Here is a 23,723-nt window from a genome sequence, read left to right as displayed (position 1 = left end):
TTATTAATACCATTAGAAGATTTTATTAAGCTATGGAGAGACTTTTTGAGCTGCAAGAAGTAATTGAAGCTTTCAATAACCCTTTCATGAGTAAAGTCTGTCATAAGCTGAATAAAATCATCTGGAGGTAGGAAGAATAAAATGAAAAAATACGTCACCGCTCGAAGGGATTAATAATATGGAAAAAAATGAACCGAACAATAATGCATGCATGTAAATTGTTGTATGAGTCAACGCATACGACATCTTTCTCTCTTAAACATCATCATCACCTTGTTCTTCATCATATCATCATCACCATCATCAAGACCTTCTTTCTAATCCATGAGCCACACTCCCATTCACTCATCGTTCTATCCCTCGGAATCCTGTCTCCACCTGATAGGTCACACACACACACCGCTATTACACCGCTCGCTGGTGCAGTGGTAACGTTCTCGCTTGCCATCTGGTAGACGGGAGTTCGCGCCTCGCTCAGGCTGCGAAAAGTTTCACTGACGAAGTGGGTGGTTACTGTCCCCCTTGAGCAAGGGGACGGGTGTGTGCGTGTGTGAAGGTCACAGCCTTGCCCTTAGATCGGACTATATGAGCTCTCAGCTCCCTTCCGGGAGGGTAATAGCTGACGATCACGACCATCAGGTGATCCTGACCGACCCGGTGAATTACACACACACACACACACACACATAAAAAAAAAATCCCCCCGTACCTTTGGGATATCCTTCCATAAAAATCGTTCGATGGCAGCAAGAACATACTAAAAAAATATGTCAGGGGGTCCAGGGGCTTAATATGCAATAATATTAATGATAATAATAATAATAATAATAATGATAAAACAAAGAAAAACAGAACTGAGAAGAAGAGTATACTGCTTGCCTAGAAGTTGTTGTTATGTATGCCACTGCGTATACCACACGAGTGATGTCGACTCCGCGGGGACATGCCAACAGCTTTTTCGACATGTATGGATTTACTCTTTGGCTGACAGCAAATGCCCCCACAAATAAATGGTTCAGGTGGCGCAGAATGTGTGAAAAGATGACCCGACCTGTAAACCTCTGACCTAACCTGTCTCATATTTACACGGCCAAACTTCCCTCTTTATCTATTCTGTCTCTTTATCATCTGACCTAGCCTGTCTCATATTTACACCTGTCTTCCCTGTTAATCCCTTCTCTCTGTATATTTATCTATTGACCAATCTTTCATCTGACCTAATTAGTCTCACATTTACACAACCAAACTGTCCTCTTCATCTGTTCTATCTTTTTGTCTGCCTATCTGTCGATCACCTCACCTAACACTTCTAGGGTGGTCCAACTTCCCTCTTCATCTATCTGTCTCTTTGTTTATCTGTCAGTCATCTGTCCTGACCTACCTAAAATCTAGGCTGCCCAAACTGCCCCCTTTATTCTCTCTCTCTCTCTCTCTCTCATATACACTATATATATATATATATATGTATATATATATATATATATATATATATATATATATATATATATATATATATATATATATATATATATATATATGTGTGTGTGTGTGTGTGTGTGTGTGTGTGTGTGTGTGTGTGTGTGTGATATGTGTGTGTGTGTGTGTGTGTGTGTGTGTGTGTGTGTGTGTGTGTGTGTGTGTGTCACCCAGTCCGTTTCTTGCTTTTTGGAGTGTAGCGGTCTGGGAGTGACCCCAACGGACCACATCCGTTTGGAATGTCTTAACCCCCTAGACCACCAGGCGTCCATCTGGTTACATGGTTACCACCTAACGTGGTAGAGAATTTCCTGGGCAATAAGAAAATCGTCTGGCTTTTCCCCCAGTGTAATCAGCTGAAGGTAGTACCACCTACCACTTAATCATAACCACCTTATATTTGTAAACACCACTGTATAGTAAAGTATATTGTATTTTACTCTTGCTGTCCGTAGGCAGTTGTATTCCGCCTTGGAGAGATTTTTCGAGCGGAGGGATTAGATACATGGTCTTTAAACACCTTTCCAACGAGTCTCATAGTTGCATTGGCCAAAGATCCCTCTTTATAACAACTTTCATTTAGTTTGTCTCATTAATACAGTGACATCTTTTTTATTATTATTTTTTTGTCTCCAGGCTCTCTTAATCATATTAGATGCAATTTTCCTTAACTGGGAAGGTTAGACACAGCCATCAATAATCCCTTACCGACTACAGAGCTCTCCTAAGCCGAGTAATATGTCTGGTTGCATTATCATCACACTGACTTTGCATATCTTTTTTTTTTTTTTTTTTTTTCCTCCAAAAGACGGGGTGAGGTAGCAACTGCTCCTGCTCCTCCTCCTGTACGTGCTCTAGCTGTACGTGCACAATCAAAGCCTATTCACCCCTCACCCCCTAGACTCCTCCGGCTCACAGCACCCCTTTTAAGAACCACATCGAAAAAACATAAGAAGCTTAAGTCATACCCTCACCAATTCGGGTGCCTGAGGTGTGTCACAGCGATATACTGTATATATATATATATATATATATATATATATATATATATATATAGTGTGTGTGTGTGTGTGTGTGTATGTGTGTGTGTGTGGGGGGGGGTGCGTGCGTGAGTGCGTGCGCGCGCGCCCAACAGACCAAACGCATGCTTTGTATGCTGGTGCTGCTGAAGGATACTAATATAAAAACAGAAAGAAAACAGAAAGTGTATTACCATGTCCACATCTGGGACATCAAATCCTTCAATAAAAGTGCACAGCTAGTACCGTATCCATCTTATCCTCAATAGTAACAGTGTAATTTCACAGTGGTATAACAACTAAAACGCGTTACGATACTTAAAATTAGTACATACATATATATAAAAGTAATGCACTATTATGCCTGGGTAATGATGTTCCAAAGTGTCGGGCAGGTTCCAAGGGCTAATTGTGAGTGATAATATTGCGTGGCCAGTGGTCGTCCCTTCCACCCTAACGTGCACCTCGATCTCGCAATATCCAGGAAGCTTGGGCCAATGTCGCCGTCTGGGCGGCATTTGCGAATGGTTTAGGAAGGTAATTGCGTATTATTGCCCTAATTAAACTAATACGCCGGGTGTTATGTTCAATATGTAGCAGGCTTCCTTTAAATGGTGGGGGAAGTGTTGGGGGAGAGGGCGTGGGAGGAGGGAAAGTGGAGTGAGGTGATGCAAAGTAAAGTGAGGAGGAGTGAGGGGGTGAGGGGAGATGGCGTGAGGCGGAGTGAGGGGTTTAAAAGGAGTTAAACTTTTCAAACGATTTTATTGAAGATTAAAAGTGAACACTAGGCCATGGTGGGTTCAGATCAGGGTGTGTGAGGTGAGGAATGTTCAAGATGAGATGAAGGGAATGTGAGGTCAAATAAAGAATTGGGAAGTGAGCTGCAGAAACACAAACGGGGAAACTAGGAAGTGAGGAAAGGAAAAGGAGTGGTGATGATGACGTGTCTTTAAATAAGGGATGTGAAGTGAGATGAAGCGAGGGGTAAGTGTGGAGCAAGAAGACATGTTCTGAGATTTGGTAAACTTGTATAAAGTGAAAGATGTGAAACGAAATATTATACAAATCGTTTTAATCCCATTTAACATTGTATTACTACAATTTCTGCTAAAGTCTCCACCCCTCCCTCCCTCCTTCCCTCTATCTATCTATCCGTCTATCTATCTATCTGACGAAGCATTGCAATATAAGTATATAGATGGACAGACAGACAGACACATAAATGGACAGACAGATGAATAGTCAGATAGACAGACACTGATGGACAGAGACATACAAAATGACAGTCATATACTTAAACAATTAACATTAAAAAAAAAAAACTATTAAACAGAAACCTACGCAAACCTCACGACATAAACACACAAACAAAAAGTAAAACAGGGCAGCCCACCACCAACCTTCCATCCATCGACCCCATCTGTTACGTTCATTAGCACAGCATTTAAACCTACACAATAATAAGACAATATAATTAACTAAACAAAAAGAAACTTGGAAACATACTTGACTACAATAAATAAAAAACTAAACCAAGCGACTGACCTACAGGCGGACACAGCCTAGAAAGAAAGTAGCCAACAGTGAAAGAACAAACCTAGACAGAGAAAACTTGACAGACTTTGATAAACAGAAATCCTAGGTAAAATCAAACGAAAAACTAAAACACCAAACAAACCTGAGATAGGAAAACCCTTAAAACAGAAACACAAACAAATAAAATGCCTAAACAAATAAACAAACGGGTAAACAGTCCACCACAACGACCAAACCTCCCTCCCTCCTACCCACCAACGCAACTTCTTGTGGTCATTACCACAGAAGAAAGCCTAGAAAAACAGACAAACAGAGGTAAAGGCACCTGTGTAATACGGGAAAAAAAGAAACCTGGAGGTAGAATAAACACACTCAAAACTTAAAATAAGAAACTTTGTCAAATAATAATAATAATAATAATAATAATAATAATAATGCATAACACTTAGCAAGGAATCTATAGATAAATTTAACTCCGAACCCTAAAACCAAACAAACCTAGAAATGGACAAATCGAGACAAAAAAAAAAAAAAAAAAGACAAACAAAAACCTAGACAAATAAACACAGCTGACGAAACAAACTAACATAAACACACCTACGCAAACACACGATTCAAAACACAAACAAAAACTTAAACACACACACGGTTAAACAGTCCCAAACACCACCACCACCACCACCACCACCACCAATCCTCCCTCCCTCCCCCCATTCACCCACCGACCCAACCTGTTACGCTCATTACCACATTTTAATCAGTGTTATTAAACTAAATACCTTGGTCAGTGTAGTAATTAATTAGGTTAATGGCAAATTATCGCGCCTATTAAAACCTGTTGACGAATTCGATGAGCTGAACGCTATTTTTTTGGATAATCGCCTTTTTTATTTATACTGGGGCGGGCAGCAGCTGATTCTTTCTTATGCTAATGCTGAGTGATTAGCGTAATTAGAGAGTCATTTTGGTCTATTACTCGGCACCGGCTCGGAGTGGTCATTAACGCCCTTCAGTCCGAGGACGTTCATTGCAGTCTATTCTTACTGTTTCCAGACGATTCTTTTCAGCTTAGAACAAATCCCGACGAATGACGGTATTAATGAGGGCTAATTCTCACTCCTCCAGCACAAAACGTGTCTCTTACACTAAATAAAAGTGTATAAAGATAGCAAACACTAAATAAAAATACGTCATCGAGTTGAACCGACTAACACTTTCACTATGACTGTTTTATTTTAGCTATTTGCAGGTGATTTTATTCGGCTTAGGAAGGCTTCCATTCCCTGAAGGGAATAACAATGGCTATAATCTAACCCCTTCAGTTCGAAATGTTTCCCTTAAGCTGAATTAAAGCGTCTGTAGGTCGCAAAATACCCCCCCCAAAAAAAAAGAAAAAAAAAAAAAAATCCTCACCGTATCAAATCGACTAACACATTACGACGGCGTCTGTTTTTATTTTATTCTTGCTGTTTCCAGGCGATTTGTTAAAACTTAGGATAGATATGAAAGGGGGAGGGTTAGATACAACCTTTATTAACCCCTTCACTCTCCTAGGCTGAATAAAACTGTTTGGTGATGGCAAGAATAAACTACAGGGTACGTCATCGTTGTGAAGGAGTTACATGTCAGTAGTTTTGTTTCGGAAAAAAAAAAAAGTAAGGATATCTGTCTATTTCTTGACGCCGCATCCTGTGAGGAGTGGCCTACTCAGTAACAACACTGCATAAAGAAAAAAGATGTCTGTTCGTTTCTAAGTCGTTTACATTCGAGTGGTCTGCTCTTAGATGACTAAAGACGTCTGGTGATAGCACAAAAGAATTTACAAATACAAAAATCGTGCAGAAGAAGCAATTAGATACTCTCCAGTGTCCTCACTATGAAATCTTCGAATAAAATTGTCTAATGGTAAAAAAAAAAAAAAAAAGGCATCATACGGTAGGGGACAATATACGAAGTTGTAGGCCTACGCTTCGATACAAATAATTAATCTTTACTCCTTCCCTACGAGAGTTTTTTCCCAGGCTGAATCAACCAGTCTGGTAGTAAGAAGATTAAAAACAAGAAAGGAATTCCGAAGAGGTTAAGGAGACCGTTCTAACCACTTCACTATTAAAGGTTTACCTCAAACTGAATAAACTGTCTACTGGCAGCAAGAACATAAAGACGCACTACAATATATAGCCTACCCGTAAATCGTACTAAAATAATCAATGGAGACTTCCTAACCCACTTACTACGAGATGTCAGTTCTGAATAAAATAATGTGGTAGCAGCTAGAATAAAATAAGAAGAGCAGTCATTATACTGAAGGGGTTTGTGGAAACTGATTATTACCCTTTCGTAATGACATATTTACCGTTAGTTAAAAAAGAGAAAAAAATTCTGGCTGTAGCAAGTTAACGAGATAGTGGAGGAAAATTATCTGGTGGTGGAAGGAAAATATTACAAAAATGTCATCGCCTGAGGGGGGGTTAACACCATCAGTAATGCGACGTTACTTTATACTTGCTAACTCCAGGCAGTTTTCTTTAGCTAAAGAGTCCCTCGTAGTAACGAGCAGGTTAATGAAGGCTAGGTACAGTATAATGAACCCATCCATTTACAATAGTTTCTCCTAAGCAGAATAAACCAGTCTGGTGGTCCATCCACACATTCATCAATCTAGCCTTCAATCCCGTACTGCCCCTGATATCAGGAGTGCAGGGGCCCGGGACTAAGCTATTTAGTCTCAACATCTCAGGCAAGACTGATCTGTCACAAGTCCCTGAGTGGGATTAGCCTATGTGAACACTAATCCCCAACCATCCCTTACTAACCTGTATGGGACAGATCCGGTTGGTGAGACTCAGCCCGCTACACCACGAGGTGTTTATTAACTGATTATATGGTCATCACTCAACGTGGAATGGTTGCTCGGATTACTGGGAACAGTTTGACCTATCACACAGTGTAGAGTCACTGAATGTAGCACCACTATATCGAGTGACTGGATGGTGGGCACTCTCATCGGTACGAGATTTTTTTCCCCCGCAATATCTGTCTGGTAGCAGTAAAACCAAAATATAAATACGTCATCGCACTGAGGGTAGATGAACTATTACTGGGCAGGGGCTGATGTGAGCAGGAAGTGATAATTAATGTAAGCAGTTTAGTCTGGGGGTAAAAAATAAGGACATGATAGTCTAGGCTGGGCAGTTGTTCGCTTCGTTATTAATATACTTAATGTTGCTAACCGGCTTATCATAATGAGTCCACGCCACGCACAGATTGCAGTAAGCGTATTAGGCTAAATAAATACGGATTTCACTGAGTCCTTATTATGTCTTGTGATGTAATTCAGTCAGCTATGCTACAATAAGAACTGATATTCCTTTAGCGAGACATCTGGATTCATGGTTACCGAAATCCCCTTTTTATTCAGCCGAAGAACGCCCTTCGAGGGTTAATAGATGGAATACCATATAATACAGTTCTGGTAAATTGTAAGTAACCCTCTCCTGGTTGTTACAACGCCAGTATTATATTCCAATTAACGCCAGGCGATCTGATTGAGCTGGGGCTAAGTTGTGAGGGCCTAAGTGTTAATACTGTCACCATTAATCTTCCCATGGTCGGGGCAACTCTAGTACGGGTATTCTATTCCAGCTAAAGCCAGACGATTGTACTTAGTTAAGAGTTTACCAGAGGAGCCTAAGAATGTTAAAGCTTACCAAACAAGGGACGTGCAACACCCGCACAATACAACCAGTATGAGGGCCGAATATTTAGTTTTGCCCTATAATCCTGACCTTAGACTGGCTTTTCTAAAAATCGAATTATTTCATTCTTGTCTGACCCTCGACCCTTTCACCAGGTTTGATTCAAATCGGATCAAGACTGTTTAAGCTGACCTTGCCCTGTGACTGTGACCTTTAACCTACTGTTTTCAACACTGAATTCCTTCATCCTGGCCTGACCCTCAGTCCTTCCAACAAGCTATGTGTGATAAGATCAACACTGCTTGAGTTATTGCGTTGACTATTTGAACTTGCTGTTTTGCCTTGACCTTTGAATGACTGTTTTCAAAACGCAACCCATTTAACCTAATCCCACTTCGAGTCTTTCCACCAAGCTTGGTGCAGGTCTGTCAAAGAAATTATAAGTTGGCCTTACCATGTTACACAGACCTTTGACCTATTGTTTTAAAAAATAATGTCAACCTCTTAGTTGATTCTCAACCCTTCCACAACGTGTGGTCGATATCAGATCATACCTGTTTTAGTTATTTTGTTCAAACACACATTGTGTCGAACTTTGACTTTGCTTTCTGTGTCCTTGACTTTTGACTGCTTGTTCTCATATCTGAATCCTTTGGTTCTGGCCCTAGCCTCAATCTTTTCACTAAGTTTGGCGTAAATATGATCAAAACTGTTAAGATACCTTTACCGTGCGACCTTGACTTTTATCCTACTGAGTCTCTTAGCTAACCCTCAACCTTTCCACGAAATTTGGTTAATATGTTCACTCACGGACAGACAAACGGACAGACGGAGACACATCAAACAAAACTATACATCATCCTGTCTATTCCGCGCGGGTGCAAAAATATAATCAATAGTGAATGTATTCCAACCAGTCAACGTAGGCTATGCGATGAACAGATCAGCCCTGAAGAATAATGTTAGTTCGTGTATTAAGGCCTAGCTTATTTTTTTCTTAACAGGCTTAACTCTCAGGCCAGCAGGACTTCCCATAACCGAACACATGGGACTGTCATTATAACAGTGTAAAAGTAACAACATAGTGCCTGTCTACACATCAGCATTTAACCCTTACACTGCTATGCCACCACTTGGATATTTTATTTTAACGATAGCCACACTATTTTATTCAGCTGAACAATACCCCTCCCAGGGATGGATATAATATACGGTACAGAGTGTTTTCGGGAAACCATTGACTTTTTGCCAACACTTCGAATATATTAAAATGTTGCTAGGTTTTCCAAAAGAAGAAATTCAAGTACCCAAATCCGAGTAAACGAAAATGTACTAAAAATATATATAAACTAAGGGTAATTAAAGGAAATATCTGATCAACTCAGTAAGTGAATCGCAAATTAAACTGCAAACACCCTACATAACATCAAAAAGTATAAGGTCTGGCGAAAAGTAAGTCATGATACTGTAATTACTAAAAAACAACTGGGCAACTTGCTAGCAGGACTGTGAGTGACCAAACTAACCTCCTAATAAAAGACCTTCATGGTTGGCGAAGCAAAGGAAAAATAATGGTTTATTTCACACTGAGAACAGATTATATTCTTGTACATAGCCTACACACACACACACACACACACACACACACACACACACACACACACACACACACACACACACACACACACACACACACACACACACACACACACACACACACACACACACACACACACACTATATGAACGAAAAAATACAGAGAGAAAAAAAGCACTAAATAGACTTAAAATTTTAAAATAAACGATTGGAATAAAAAAAAAAAAAAAAAAGCTACCCACTAAGACATCCATGGTCGGCGAAGGAAAAAGATCAAAGTTGGAGTAAACTAAATCTCACCACACAAAACTCTCTCTCTCTCTCTCTCTCTCTCTCTCTCTCTCTCTCAGGAAACACGACCCACACCAGCCCAGCCACACCCGAGTAGAATCGGGAGGGTACGAAAACATGGACCAAAAAATAAGAAAAAATAATAGTCCGAAAAGAAAACGTTCTACCGTGGAAAAAAAAAAAAATCCTGATAAAGCAAATTATTACTTGCCAAAAATAATTATTTGCTGGAATGTAAGGAACGTCAGACATATTACGTACATTAAAAAAAAAAAACTTGAAAACAAACAGAGGAATCTTAAAAGGAAAAACAAAAGAAAAACTTGCAAGGGAACACAAAAGTATTTATCATGATAAAATAAAAGCTTACAAACAAAGAACACAAGTGCAAGGGAAAGCAGAGAGAAATTGCAAAGAAACATAATAACTTACAAGGTAAATGAAATCCTTATGTGAGAAAGCAAGACCTGGAATGGAAAATAATTGAATATTTACAAAGGAAACAACAGAAAACTTGCTACGAAAACAAAAGAAAACTTCAACAAAAAGCTAAAACAGCTTGCTTGGGAATGCATTAATAGTGGAAAATGAAAACCTTAGGGAAAACAACTGAAAACCTGAATTGGGAAAGCAACTGAAAACTTGGAATGGAAATTCGAAAGTATTAACGAGGGATATAAACGGCTATAGTATATAAAGTAATAATTACAGAAGAAAACGAAACATACTTTAAAGCCAAATAAATCTTGCAGGAGAAAACAAAAGAAATTTTGTCATATATCACCGTGAAAACAGACATAATCTCAAAAATCTTCAGAATAAGCTGGCACTGAAAACAAAGGAAACTCACGATCATAAGAAAATGGGTCAGAAAAAGTCAAAATACTCTACCATAAACACGTTTCCTTTTTTTAAACAAAGAAAACAACAAACAGTTTGACAGAATGAACAAAAAACTGCAAACTGACGAAAATTATTTAGAAATTAGCAATAATGTACCTCTAGAGAATACAGATAATAGTTAAACAAAAAACGTTCAAAATACAAATAATTTGCAAACGTTCAAAATACTAAACAAAATCTTGGAAAGCAAACAAGAAAAGTTTTTAAAAAATACAAAACAAAATGACAAAATAGGGAAGAAAAGAATGAAAAAAAAATTATCGCAAAAACAGACGAAAAAAATTTAGCCATGAAAACAAAAACAAAGCCTGGCCCGAGATTAATGCTAAGAGACAGTCGGCAATTTTTCTCTTATTAGCGAAAGCTGCTACGTAATTATCAACGTCATTTTTTGCCTTTCATTATTAGCCTCTCCTCACCCCATTCTCTCTCTCTCTCTCTCTCTCTCTCTCTCTCCTATTGTTTTTGTTTCCATGTTTCATTCTCTCTCTCTCTCTCTCTCTCTCCTTTTTCCTTTCCTGTAATTCTTTCCTATAGCCTCTCTCTCTCTCCTTTTTCCTTTCCTTTCATTTTTTCCTATAGTCTCTCTCTCTCTCTCTCTCCTTTTTCCTTTCCTTTCATTCTTTCCTATAGCCCCTCTCTCTCTCTCTCTCTCTCTCTCTCTCTCTCTCTCTCTCTCTCTTTCGAAATCACCCTCTGATTTTCCTGATCTTTATTTCGCTGACCTTATCATATCGAGCCTAATTTCCACTGACACCTGGTTTACCCGCTATTTCCCTTTTTATTTTTATTTTTATTTTTTTTTCTACGTTTTGCGACTATCCGAATGAGGGTGCATATTAAGCCACCAGTTGTCGCGTAGTAAGCTCCTTTTTTTTTTTTTTGCGTTGTGTGTGTGTGTGTGTGTGTGTGTGTGTGTGTGTGTGTGTGTTTTGCCTCTCCCAGGACATGATCAGCTGTCTCACTCCATAGTCTGTTTGTTTTCATCTGATGTAACTGAGCCAGAACTTGAATACTAAGTTATATTTGCATGAACTTAGAGGAACTTTAAGTATGAGTCACGAGTAAGCCTCTTTTTGGTTACTGCTCAGAATCACTCTCAAACCCGACGTTAACCATCACCCGAGCTTAATGGTGTGGGATCTTTGCCAGGTAGAAATAAACATACTATACTCACCCCCTTCCCCCCCCCCCACCCACCTTGGCTACCCTCCATCAAAACCACACCAAGTAAGCGTACCCATTTCTGGCAAAACTCAAGCTTAAATTACATGCTCAAAATCATTGCCTTCATCATCATCTCAAGTAATATTAAGCTAATCAAGGAATGTGACGCCGAATATCTGATGCAAATCTATTCACCCTAACCATATCTAACAAAAAAATCTAGCATCAAATAATATCAGTCTTCATCTACAGTGTATCATCATCATCGTCATCATCATCGTCATCGTCGTCATCATCATCATCATCATACCCCTGTTTCCCTACTTAACTAAAAGGTTATACTCCAAGAACACGAAGCCAATTATCAAACTCAAACCAACTCAGCGTTACCGTATTTAGGAAGGGGAAAAAATCAACATAAATAATCACTAACCATCCACACATTCTTTACCATCATCACCATCATCATCATCATCATCATCATTATCAACATCATCACCCATTTCCCAACCTAACTGACATTAATTTATGGACGCGAAGCCAAATATTAAACGTAAACCAACATGCCGTAACCAAATCTAGCAAAGAAAAATACGAAAAAGAAATCTCCTCTGGGGTCCTAAAAATCGAGACTTTCTATGAAATTGGAAAAGCCCCCGCGCGCTGGCAGATGATCAAAATTTAAGCACGCCTAATTCGTTTTTGCAACCTGTAACTCTTTTAGTACATCAGAGCAGTTAATTAATTAGCAGCCAACGAACGAATATTTAATTAAAAAGTCTTATTTCTCCTGCACTTTGTCCCGGTCGCCAACTCCACCCTTCCTCCCTCCCTGTCCTCCACTCCCCTCTCACCTCCCTCCCTTCCCTACTGTCCCAATCTGATGGCGACTACTGCGGGATCGTGTTATAATGGAAGACGAACTCAGAAAAAACTGATTGTCTATCCCCACCCCTCCCTCACCTCCTACCCCAGTCATCCACGCAATCTGACATCATTGCTGGTCGTATTGCAGGGAAAGATTGGTACTTGGCAAAAACTGATTGTTTACCTTAATGATCCCCGCATAGTCGAGAGGCAGTAAGCTGATCCGCCGCCCTCATCCCCTAATCACGCCCTTTCACTATGAGGATGTGTATTCTTAATTCTTGCTACTCTTGGACGAATATACTCAGATTAGCAGAACTCCCTCACCTTCCCCCCCCCCTCGGTACTGAAGAGGGTTGATTAAGGGTATAACTATTCCCTCCCATTTCAAAAGTCTTCGGTGGTTAAAACACTCTGAAGATTGCAAGGTTGTAATTAAAAAAAAGTCTCAAGGTTAATATACCTTTGCAGGAATAAAATTAAAAAAATCTCATCAAAAACTTAATTCCTCTTCCCCCCCCCTTCACCTTCATCTCCCTTACCTTCAGCCTATGCTAATCCTCAATCACTTCGTCACCAAAACCAATTAATTCACAGAATAAACCACAGTATAATCAACAGGACTTCTTACAAACTAACAGCTACAGTCACTAAACTTTTTCTTAAGTAAATACAAGTACACACGTTCTGTATACATCTGGGACCATATGGGGCTTCACTGGAGTGGACCACTTTATGTGAAAATCCTTAGGGAGTTAAAGTGAAGATCAACTGCGAAAATCCTTAGGGTGCGACTGACTGACTGGACTGCTGCTAGTTCGACCCTGCTACCATAATCATCTAACACTTGCTGCCACTAAAAGACCAATCACATCCAGTCACTAATATCAACCTAGTACACAAAATTATTCATACTCACCACTACAATCATTATTAAATGAGTACTTAATAAAACATTCAAGTCTGCTATCATATTCATCCAATACTTGCAGATAGTAACACCCAACTCACAACTCTCCCAATCACCAGTCTCCAGATAATCCTAAAAATAATCCAAATCGTAATCATTACCACTAATTACAAACTAAAAGCTAAAATTATCACCAAACGGGTACTTAACTAAAAAACAAACAAACGAACAAAAAAACGCTTCTGCCATTACACTCGTTAAACACCCGCCGTCACTAACATTCAAACCACAAGCCTCCTCTGACCTACTACGCCAATCACCTGCAATCACACATTTACCAATCCCTAGGTAACTCTTAAGATAATCAGTAATATTATAACCATCAGCGTCTACAATCTAAGCGCTAAAATTTACTACTTGTTACTCGGACACATGATAAAAATCCAACTCCATCTGGCCACAACCATCACCATCGCCCACTTTTACCACACCACCAACCATCACATCCAGTCACTGTCCTCATCGCTATCAGTAATCAAACACCTAGAATTTATCGCTAATCCTCTTCTTGGCTGAAACTAGGGTCAACCAGATTTACCACTACTTCCATCGATACTAACACCATAATAACTGTTACCACACCCAACTGACGTCACTAGACCTAAAGGCTATCAGTACTTCAAGAACTATGTACAATTCATCGCTAACACTCTATGTGGTTAAAATTCGACTTAGCCACAACCACCATTAACATTAATATCTACTACTATACCCCGCAAATTACTACAACTAATTTCATCTGATCTTAGTTCATCATTTTTTGGCTAATCGGCCTAGTTGGTGAAATTTCAGCCCCACTGTATTAGCACATCAGTAACTTTATATCCAACACCACCATCACAGAATCTACCCCACCGCTACCACCACAACCTATCACACAACCACGACCATAAAATTTACAATACACAGTCAAAAAATATACCACACAACCACCACCACAAAATCTACCAAACAGCTACCACCACAAAATCTAACACACCACCTCCACTACAAAATATACCACACACCACCATAAAGTCTACCACAGTACCGCCGCAAAGCCTGCCACACCACCACCACCACAAAATCTACCACACCACTACCACAAAACCTGCCACACCACACTATCTACATCACCACAAGCACAAAATCTACCACACCCAGTCTCTGGTCGATATTTGCACTTAGTCCTTTTACTGTGCAGGTTTCTCTTGGGTGTAAAATGTCGTATAAAGTAGATAAAAGTAAATTTCTAAAGTTCAATATCATTCAGGTGCCAAGGCTAAGTTATACACATTAACATTAGGCACTGACAACAATAATACTTCATCATCATCATCATCATCATCATCATCATCATCATCATCATTTCCCTAATTCCCAAGAGAAGAATAATACGACGGCCATCAATATTACGAATGAAAATTGATCCACCAACTACCACATCACCTTATACCTGATCAAAGCCCATGACTACCGTGCTACATTAACTTTCCTTAATATCGACAAGATCACGAACTTCCTCATTACTTTCCCACACAGTAACAATATTTCATACCGTAATTACCGTTGTAACTTTCCCCATCATCACTATAACTCCTCACCACCACATTAACTCTCCTTTAGTACCATCAACTTTCTCGTAATCTTTCCTAATGCCTGCAAAATTCCTCATGGTCATATTAGCTCTTCTCATTATGAACAAAACTCCTAATTACCCCATTAAAAAAATATTCTCCCACACCAACTTGTCTCCTTTATCAGTAAAATTCCTAACTCGCATTAACATTATGAACCAGACTCCTTACTGCCACTTTTTACCTTTCCCCCAAATCAGTGAAATGTCAGCATACCATATTTCCTGCCCCAACAATAACTTGATTCCCAACCACCACTCACACATTAACCTTCACCATAACAAGCAAAATTTGTAACTCCTATACCAACTAACCACAATGAAACATAATTCCTACGAGCCCTATTAACTTCCTTCGATATAAAAGAAAAAATCATATGTACCAAGTCATTACCCTCCATAAACAAAAGCCAGTGTAACCTTCCCTGATATTAACAATTCTCCTTAGCGGCATATTATCTTCCCCATTATCAGTAAAATTCTCAGCTACATCAATCTTCCTCAATATATAAACAAACTACTACTTCTATATGATTAAAGCCATAGGTAAGTCTCCCCAGTTATCAGCAAAAATCTTAACCACCCCATTAACTCTCAGTATAAGCAAAATTCTTAACTGCCGGTGCCACATATCCTTTCTAAATACATACAAAATTCTTAACATTAACTTTCCCCACTGTCAACAAAATTCCTCATTACTACATTGACTTTCCCAAGTAATTAAGAAAAAGTCCTAGACGCCAGTAGTAACTTTCTCCAGCTCAAATACAATCATAATTCCCATACTAACTTTCTTCAATATAAATAACTAAATAAATAAATAAATAAATAAATAAATAAAAAACTTCCCTACTGACTATCCGCAGGGGGAAAATTATTCCTACCAATATTAACTTTCCCGAATAACAACAAAATTCCTAACTTCCATATTAACTTTCCCCAATAAAAACAAATTCCCTAACTCTCAACTTAGTTTTCCTCAGAATAAAAAATTTCCTAACTACCATATTAGTCTTCCCTAATATCATCAAACTATTTAACTGACCATTAACTTTCCTAAAACCGACCATTTATTTTAAAAAGGCCTCCCCTAATATATATATATATATATATATATATATATATATATATAAACATGTCTAGTCCCCTTAATAAACTATCCCCAATGGTAACGTAATCCTCACCAACCCTAGTAACTTTTCTCAGCAGCAAATATCCCCTAACAACTGGTACAACATTAACTTTAGTAAATACCAACAAAATTCTAAAGTACCATGTTCACTTTCCCAGTCTGAACAAAATTAAATGTAACACTCCTATGCACCAACACAATTTCTGACTACCACCATAACTTTCCGCAGTATCAACCTAAATCTTAACTTCCCCTTTATGAGCAAGATTCTCAACTATATTTACTTTCCCACTAGCAACAAAATTCATAGCTCCCATATTAACAATCCCCAATGGCAACATAATTCCCATCAATCATAATAACTCTTCCCAATATGAAGCACACACGCCTTCCCCCTTCGTGACAAGCCGGGCAGTCACCAACCCGCCTCGCGCCGACATCCTCCCGGGACCCAGATCCTCCAACAAGTCGCATAATTAACAAATTAGGTGCAAAGCCGATTACAAATGAGTGTTTCATCACGCATTGATTGGCAAGCACCCGCTTTTTTCCCGTTGACCTTCAGTGCCAGACTCAAAAGAATGCCTGTAATACATTTTAATTAATTAAGTCATAAAGGCCACTGTAATACCCAATGGCAGAAAACTGGAGAAAAATGCGAACGCACGGACTGCGAGAAAATTCTGGAGTTTTAGCAGTGCTGGTTATTATTTCTTTTTACAGCCATCCTGTGTTCGGTAATAAAATATCTTCCCTCGCCCTATCAACAACAGTACTCAAAAAACCTGGGCGTAACGTAAGTCAGCGATAAATATGGGAGCGAGAGAGTAAACAGCGACACAACAAACCAGAAGTCCCCCCTCCAGTCTCTCCTAGCAGCGCAGGATGACAGAAAACGCGCATCCCCTTGCCGGGGGAGTGGTGGACGGTGGTGGCCAGGCATATCTCCCTTGCAACAAAATCAATATGGTCAGTGTTAGGGGGCAGCAGCCGCGCACACCACATACCCCCCTTCAAACACCCGCCATCAAGAATCAGTGGTAATGATGCTCAGCGCTCAGGAGGCTCTGGACCAGGTGTAATAAAGACATGCGTATTTTGCCTTACCTTTTGCGTGCGTGCAGGGCCACCAGGCGGAGGGAGGGAGGCGACGGGCAGGCTGGAGGTTGAGGCAATAATTCAACTGGACTTCTCTTCGGGGAGGCAGTGTCGCCTGAGCGTCAGGTTGGGGCTGTGACGTCACTTAGGGAGCAGATGACGTCACGAGAAGTAAGGCAGTTGAGTGTAAGGGAACGGCGGGGGAACTGGCCAGGCGGCACAGCTGGAAGGCCCTCACGCCAACACATGCGTCACCCAAACACCACTCGCACCTTCCATACTCTTCCCTTGTACACTACACCCGACTGCCCATCCTTTAGTCCTGAAAAAAAAAAAAAAAGGTCAGTGAATAAATAAAGCCTCCTGAGACTCACTTCTTCCCTCCAAAGAACAAAACACTTCGCTCAGTCTTTCCTTATATGTCCTAGACTGGCCTGTCCACCCATTAGCCCTGACAAGATATAGTCACCGAATTAATAAATTAAGCCCCTGAGACTCACTCGATCCGCTCCCCAAAGAACCATGAATATCCCATAGCCAATCGATATAAGTAGAGTGCCTGTTCCTAACTCCTAGGTTGGCCTGCTTATCCCTTAGTTCTTAAAAAACAAGAGTGAATATATTTTACCGCCTAAAGAAGTGTTGCTATCAGGCCTGAGATAAAGTATGGAGGAGTGCGTGCGTGCCTGCCTGTGTCAAGACAGCTGCACGGCACGGGTGGCCTCTGGTGGGTAGTAAGAATGCATGGACCTTCTTCATTCCCACAGGTCCACCAGCCAGCAACTTACTGCCATACCACACTCCCTCGGCACACCACACCCGCAACATCCACACCGCATATACCAGCACACCACACTGTACCTCCTTTCATATCAGATCGCACCCACCTCCCTCCATACCATATAACACACACACACACACACACACACACACACACACACACACACACACACACACACACACACACACACACACACACACACACACACAGTATTCCCACTATGATAAATGGGATGGAGAAAACCTAGAATAGAAAAAAGAATTACCATCAGACTGCCCAAGGAAAATACCACACCTCCATTCACTCCCAGTTCAACCCTTGTCAGTTCTTCATGATACAGACGACGAAGATTTATTAACAACTTGGAAATTACCTTGACTGTTCCGCCATCAAGTTAGTTATTTATTATTAATCTATCCGTTACTTCATTCATCATTCAGGTCTTAATATCTTCGTTTAAGCGTTATTCTTTTTTCAGTCCTTCGAAGTTATCAGCTAAAGTATTAAGAAAAATCGCTCATTATTCAAACCTTCCGAATTCTGAGCTGTAGATGAAAAAAAAAAAAAAAAACTCAGATCTGAAAAATTCTAGCCTGATGTAAAAAAGGATTATTTAATGGTAAGAAGGGATAATGGTAGCGTGAGATATGTAGTAGCATAACGGAACACTATCCCCTCCCCCCTTTATTATATCCCTCACCACCCACAGCACCCCTAACTCCAGTAAACCTCACAAACCCGCCGAGAGAAAGTATCGCGCGGCGGGAGAATTTTCTAAGAGGAATCCTACCGGAGATTTTAATGCTGATATTTTTGTCGGAGCGCTGATGAGGTGGTGGTAATGGCGTCTCATGTCATCACTTATCATAATCAGCCATTTACTTTTCAACTGGATATGGTCACGTTTGGCCGTCTGGGAGTGGTTAAGGGTCAATAATGGATCGTCTGGTGTATAATTATCCCACATAATTAGATGTGACATGCAACTTCCTCATAGAAAATGTACACGATGAACGTTTTCTCTGGTGCGAAGATCACAAAGGGTAACTCCGCCATTCTATGCGCGTCGCCCAGTCCAGACTTTACAATTGATTTTTCTGGCCATTAGCAGATGTGGTGGACCACTCTAGTCCTGCACTTCCCCATTACTCTCAGCAGTCTACAGTTATCCCTTAGATTTCCTTGTGGTATCGTTGTTACCCTTGAACTATTCGCATTTTTCTGGATATTCCCTGCCCGTACAGGAGACTGTCTCAACTTTTCACTCATCTTACCTAATAATTCCCACATTGTCTTCAAAGATATCACCTACCTACGCCGAAGTATTTCAAGTACTTACTAGTACGATGTGTGTACCTTCCAGAGTGAGCATCTCTGCATATGTTTACTGGAAGTATGTACGTATGGGAAATAATGGTGACAAAGAAACTGTCCAGAAGCAAAGAACGAGAGCGCCAGGAAAACTGCTGAAAAAATGAAGAGAATTAGAACGAGACTGAAGGATAATGTGGCAGAGTACATGAGGGAAGAAGGTCTGGATTGGCAAGAGGAGTTGAGGTGATTGGTGACAGAGGAAATCTGACATATTTATCAAGGCCATTCTGGACCAGTTCTGAAATTAAGTTTGGCAATAAATAACGAGAGAGAGAGAGAGAGAGAGAGAGAGAGAGAGAGAGAGAGAGAGAGAGAGAGAATCTCCGGCATCTTTACCCTGTAAATGCACCTAACTCCTTCAGGCTAAGGATTTCTGTGTGTGTGTGTGTGTGTGGGTGTGTATAACTACCTAACTAACTAACTAACTAACTAACTAACTATATATATATATATATATATATATATATATATATATATATATATATATATATATATATATATATATAAACCATCATCCAAGCCTATGTTGCCCCATGAGGAGGGTAGGAGCCCAGGGGTAGGCAAGTTGGTCTTGACAATTAAGATGAGAGTGACCAGCCTCACTCATCACTGAGTGGCATTACGTGAGCAATAAACCCCAACCATCCCTTGGATATAAACTTACACAGGCTCAGTCCGATTGGAGCGCCTTAGGTACCCATTAAACCATCAGGAGCCATAAATTGGTTATATGGTTACCACCCTGCGTAGTAAATGGTTTCCTGTTTTACAAGAAACCATTTGGCTTGTCACTAAGTGTAGAGTCACCCATAGACAGAACGAAGACGAAAGAAAGAAGGACAGACGAGGGAGTGTCAAGTCACCCGTAGGCAGAAAAGAAAAAAATGAAGGACAGACAGAAGAGGAAGGAAGGGAGGAAAGGTCAGACTCCCAAAGCAGCACTACATCGAGTGAGTGGATGGTATATATTTATATATATATTCTTGGTATTTCGAGATTATTTCATTCATTTCAGGACAGGCTTATCGGACTGCGAGGGTAACTATATAGCTTTCATTATAGGATGCTTTCCTCAGCTCAAAAAAAAAAATAAATAAATAAAAATAAATTGTCTGATGGTAGCAAAAATAAAATATAAATGACAATCGGTCTCCATATTTTATAACTAGTTAATTTAGTTAAGTTCACAAAAGCTACTGTATATAAATTCGCGTCAATAAATAAATTAAAAAACAAACAAATAATCAGGATAAACAGACCAAAGTACCTGGTCTATCACGTCAGACAACCAGTCTGATGATCTCGAACAACTAGTCTTATCAAAGTTAGTCTACTCAGATCAAACAATTAGTTCAATCAGATCAAACAACGTCTAATCATGTCAAACAATTAGTCTAATCACGTCAAACAACTAGTCTACTCAGACCAAACAACCAGTCTAATAAGGTCAAACTAGTCTGATTGGACCAAGCTAGTCTAATAATTAAAAAAAAAAAAACACTAATCAGGTCTCACTAGGTGACTGAGGCAGAGAGAGAGGGTAGCCTGGGATGATGACGTCGGGTTGCAAGTGACAATAAGTCACACCTTTAACCCGTCACGTCCCGAGGCTTTCCGCACCTATGACATCCCCCAGTCCCGAGCCTTTTTGGAAAAAAAAATTTTCTTCTAAAACTTCCGCTTAGGTCGAGAAACGAAGGAAAATCATAAAGAAAGTGGTCCCTGCGGTCTATAAGTGGTCTGTACAGGTGCAGTTTCCCCTCGCAGGTATCGTATTCTGTAATGGGCTGGATATGCGTTTACGTTTTCTGTGGTAAGGAATAATGGGAGAAACAACTCACAACACCTCTACATTTATTGAATTTGAACTAATAAACAATAACAGTAACAATATAATGGATTTCAGACACATATATATGAAAAATAAACATTGTACCATCGCGCGAGCATAGCGAGTTTGGTCCGAGTCGTAACATGCTATATGCTAAGTTTCTGGTATGAGTCAACCTACCATTTTTTCTACTTGTATACTTCTGTTTCAATGACAATTTACCAATTACAACTGTTTGTAAGTGTTTTCAGATGTTTTCATTCATTATGATGACATGCAGCATAAGTTTAGCGCACATCAGCTTAGTAAGCGCACTCGCTATGACTCATATTTCAACATACCAAATTGTTTTATCACTTTCCAATTATTTTCCCCTTTACATAGAACCTTTCCTCCACCACTGTAAAGGTTTTCAATTATTTTCATTCATTACGAGGGCATTTAGCGATATGCTAGCGCCTATTCACGTAGCAACCACGATCTCAAACACTCGTGTTTCATCATCTACTTTATTCACTCCAATTATATTTTCCCACCTACATTACACACGTTTACACCCCTATAATGCACTGTACATACTTACTGCCATTATTTATTCAAGTGAGCGTGAGAATATCGCCTGAAAGTACCCTCGCAAGGAATGTTTCGTCATACATAATACTCACACACTTATATACTAAATCACTCACACACTTATATACTAATTATTCACTTTATCACTTGCTGACTTTTATTTTGACTAATACTTGCCTTATTCATTCGACTGAGCGTCAAGAAATCTTATCTTTATACACACGCTATGAATATTTGACTTAGAATATACATCATCATATACAATAATTTGAACTCATATTATACCCGTAAGAATGTCACATAATAATAAATATATAATAACGGGCCGTATTTATTGCACTGAGCGACAGAATATCGCATCATACAACCCTCTCTATGTAAGTTTCAACTTAGGGCAGATTTATATACTTACACCCAATGTTTTCACTTATGTTCTACCCGTAGGCAATTTATACTAATATTTGGAGATCCACATGACTGATAATTTCACTGAGCGTCTGTCTGTCGCATTTACCTCATAATTTCAGCGTCCTTTCGCATTCACACCATGCTAAAATTGCATCAACGTGTGATATTCACTAAAACATGGGTGAATACACAGACCCACGTCACACTGCACGCACTCATAGCGGGCGTCCTTCCTCTGTGTCGTGAGTCTCACCTGGGAATTACTGCACACGTGACACCTGCGCTGGGGCCTAGGTCTGTTGGGCTGGGGAGGGATAGGAGTGGGGAAATGGCGGCCGGATATTCTCTGGGGAGTCTGGGTAATAGGGGCAGTGCGGGGGCGCTGTTGGGGCCTTTCAACAGCATACTTAGCAAAGATTTCTCATGTGAGCTCCCTCACAAACCCTTCAAATGTTTCCTGAACTCCTGTGGTCATGGCGTGAAGGTGGTGGCAATTCAGAGCAGTGATATCTAGTAAGTGAAAGAACAGTTTCTTATACCACTTCATCGTTGTCCTGGCACACTCTACCGTCGATATCATGGAGTCAGACTGGTCCACGAGGCGCATATTTATATTGTAATCCATTACACACTCAGGTTTCCAAACACGACGCCTACTCTCGCTATGGTAATCAACAGAATCAGTACGGTGCATCAAGGGGCGGTGAACCGTGGACAAGAGGCTTACTTCTCTGTTGTGGTTCCACATTGTTGCAAGGATGTTGTTGGCTTTGAAGAAGACAACCTCACTCCTTGCAAGTTTCCGCCCTACCTTGACCATGTGACGCCGGTTCACCTTTACGGTTCCACAGACTCCCGTTTCATGTGTGTGAAGATAACGAGCGAGAAGAGGGCTAGTGTACCAGTTGTCGAGGTAGAGAACGTGACCACGATGAAGGTAGTCTTGTATCATCGTCTTTACCACTGCTCCCGAAAGTCCTATACTTCGATCTTCTATTATGTCTGTCTGTGCACCGGTGTACAAGATTATGTCTTGCACGTATCCAGTCCTACAGTCACACATAACAAAGATCTTGAACCCAAAACGGTGCCTTTTGCTGGGTATATACTGTCTGAATGAAATATTGCCTCTCCACAACACGAGACTCTCGTCTATGACGAGATCTCTATAGGGATAGAATGAGGATCGAAAGGTTTGCCTGAGGTGATCAAAGACCAACCGAATTCGCCTCATTTTGTCAGTGTTGTTTGCATTTGCAGGGTCATGAGCATCATAAAAATGGAGGCGACTTAGAATTTGTTGAAACCGATTACGGCTCATCACTTGACCAAATATGGGGGTAAACATAACAGGGTCCCTAGTCCAGTAAGCAGGAATTCTATTCTTT

Source organism: Coenobita brevimanus, chromosome 93 (genome assembly GCF_032717465.1).
Source record: "Coenobita brevimanus isolate Jiangsu-jjx chromosome 93, ASM3271746v2, whole genome shotgun sequence".
NCBI classification, from domain to species: Eukaryota; Metazoa; Arthropoda; class Malacostraca; order Decapoda; family Coenobitidae; genus Coenobita; species Coenobita brevimanus.
The sequence above is the reverse complement of the archived record's forward strand: the minus strand, read 5'-3'. Positions refer to the sequence as shown.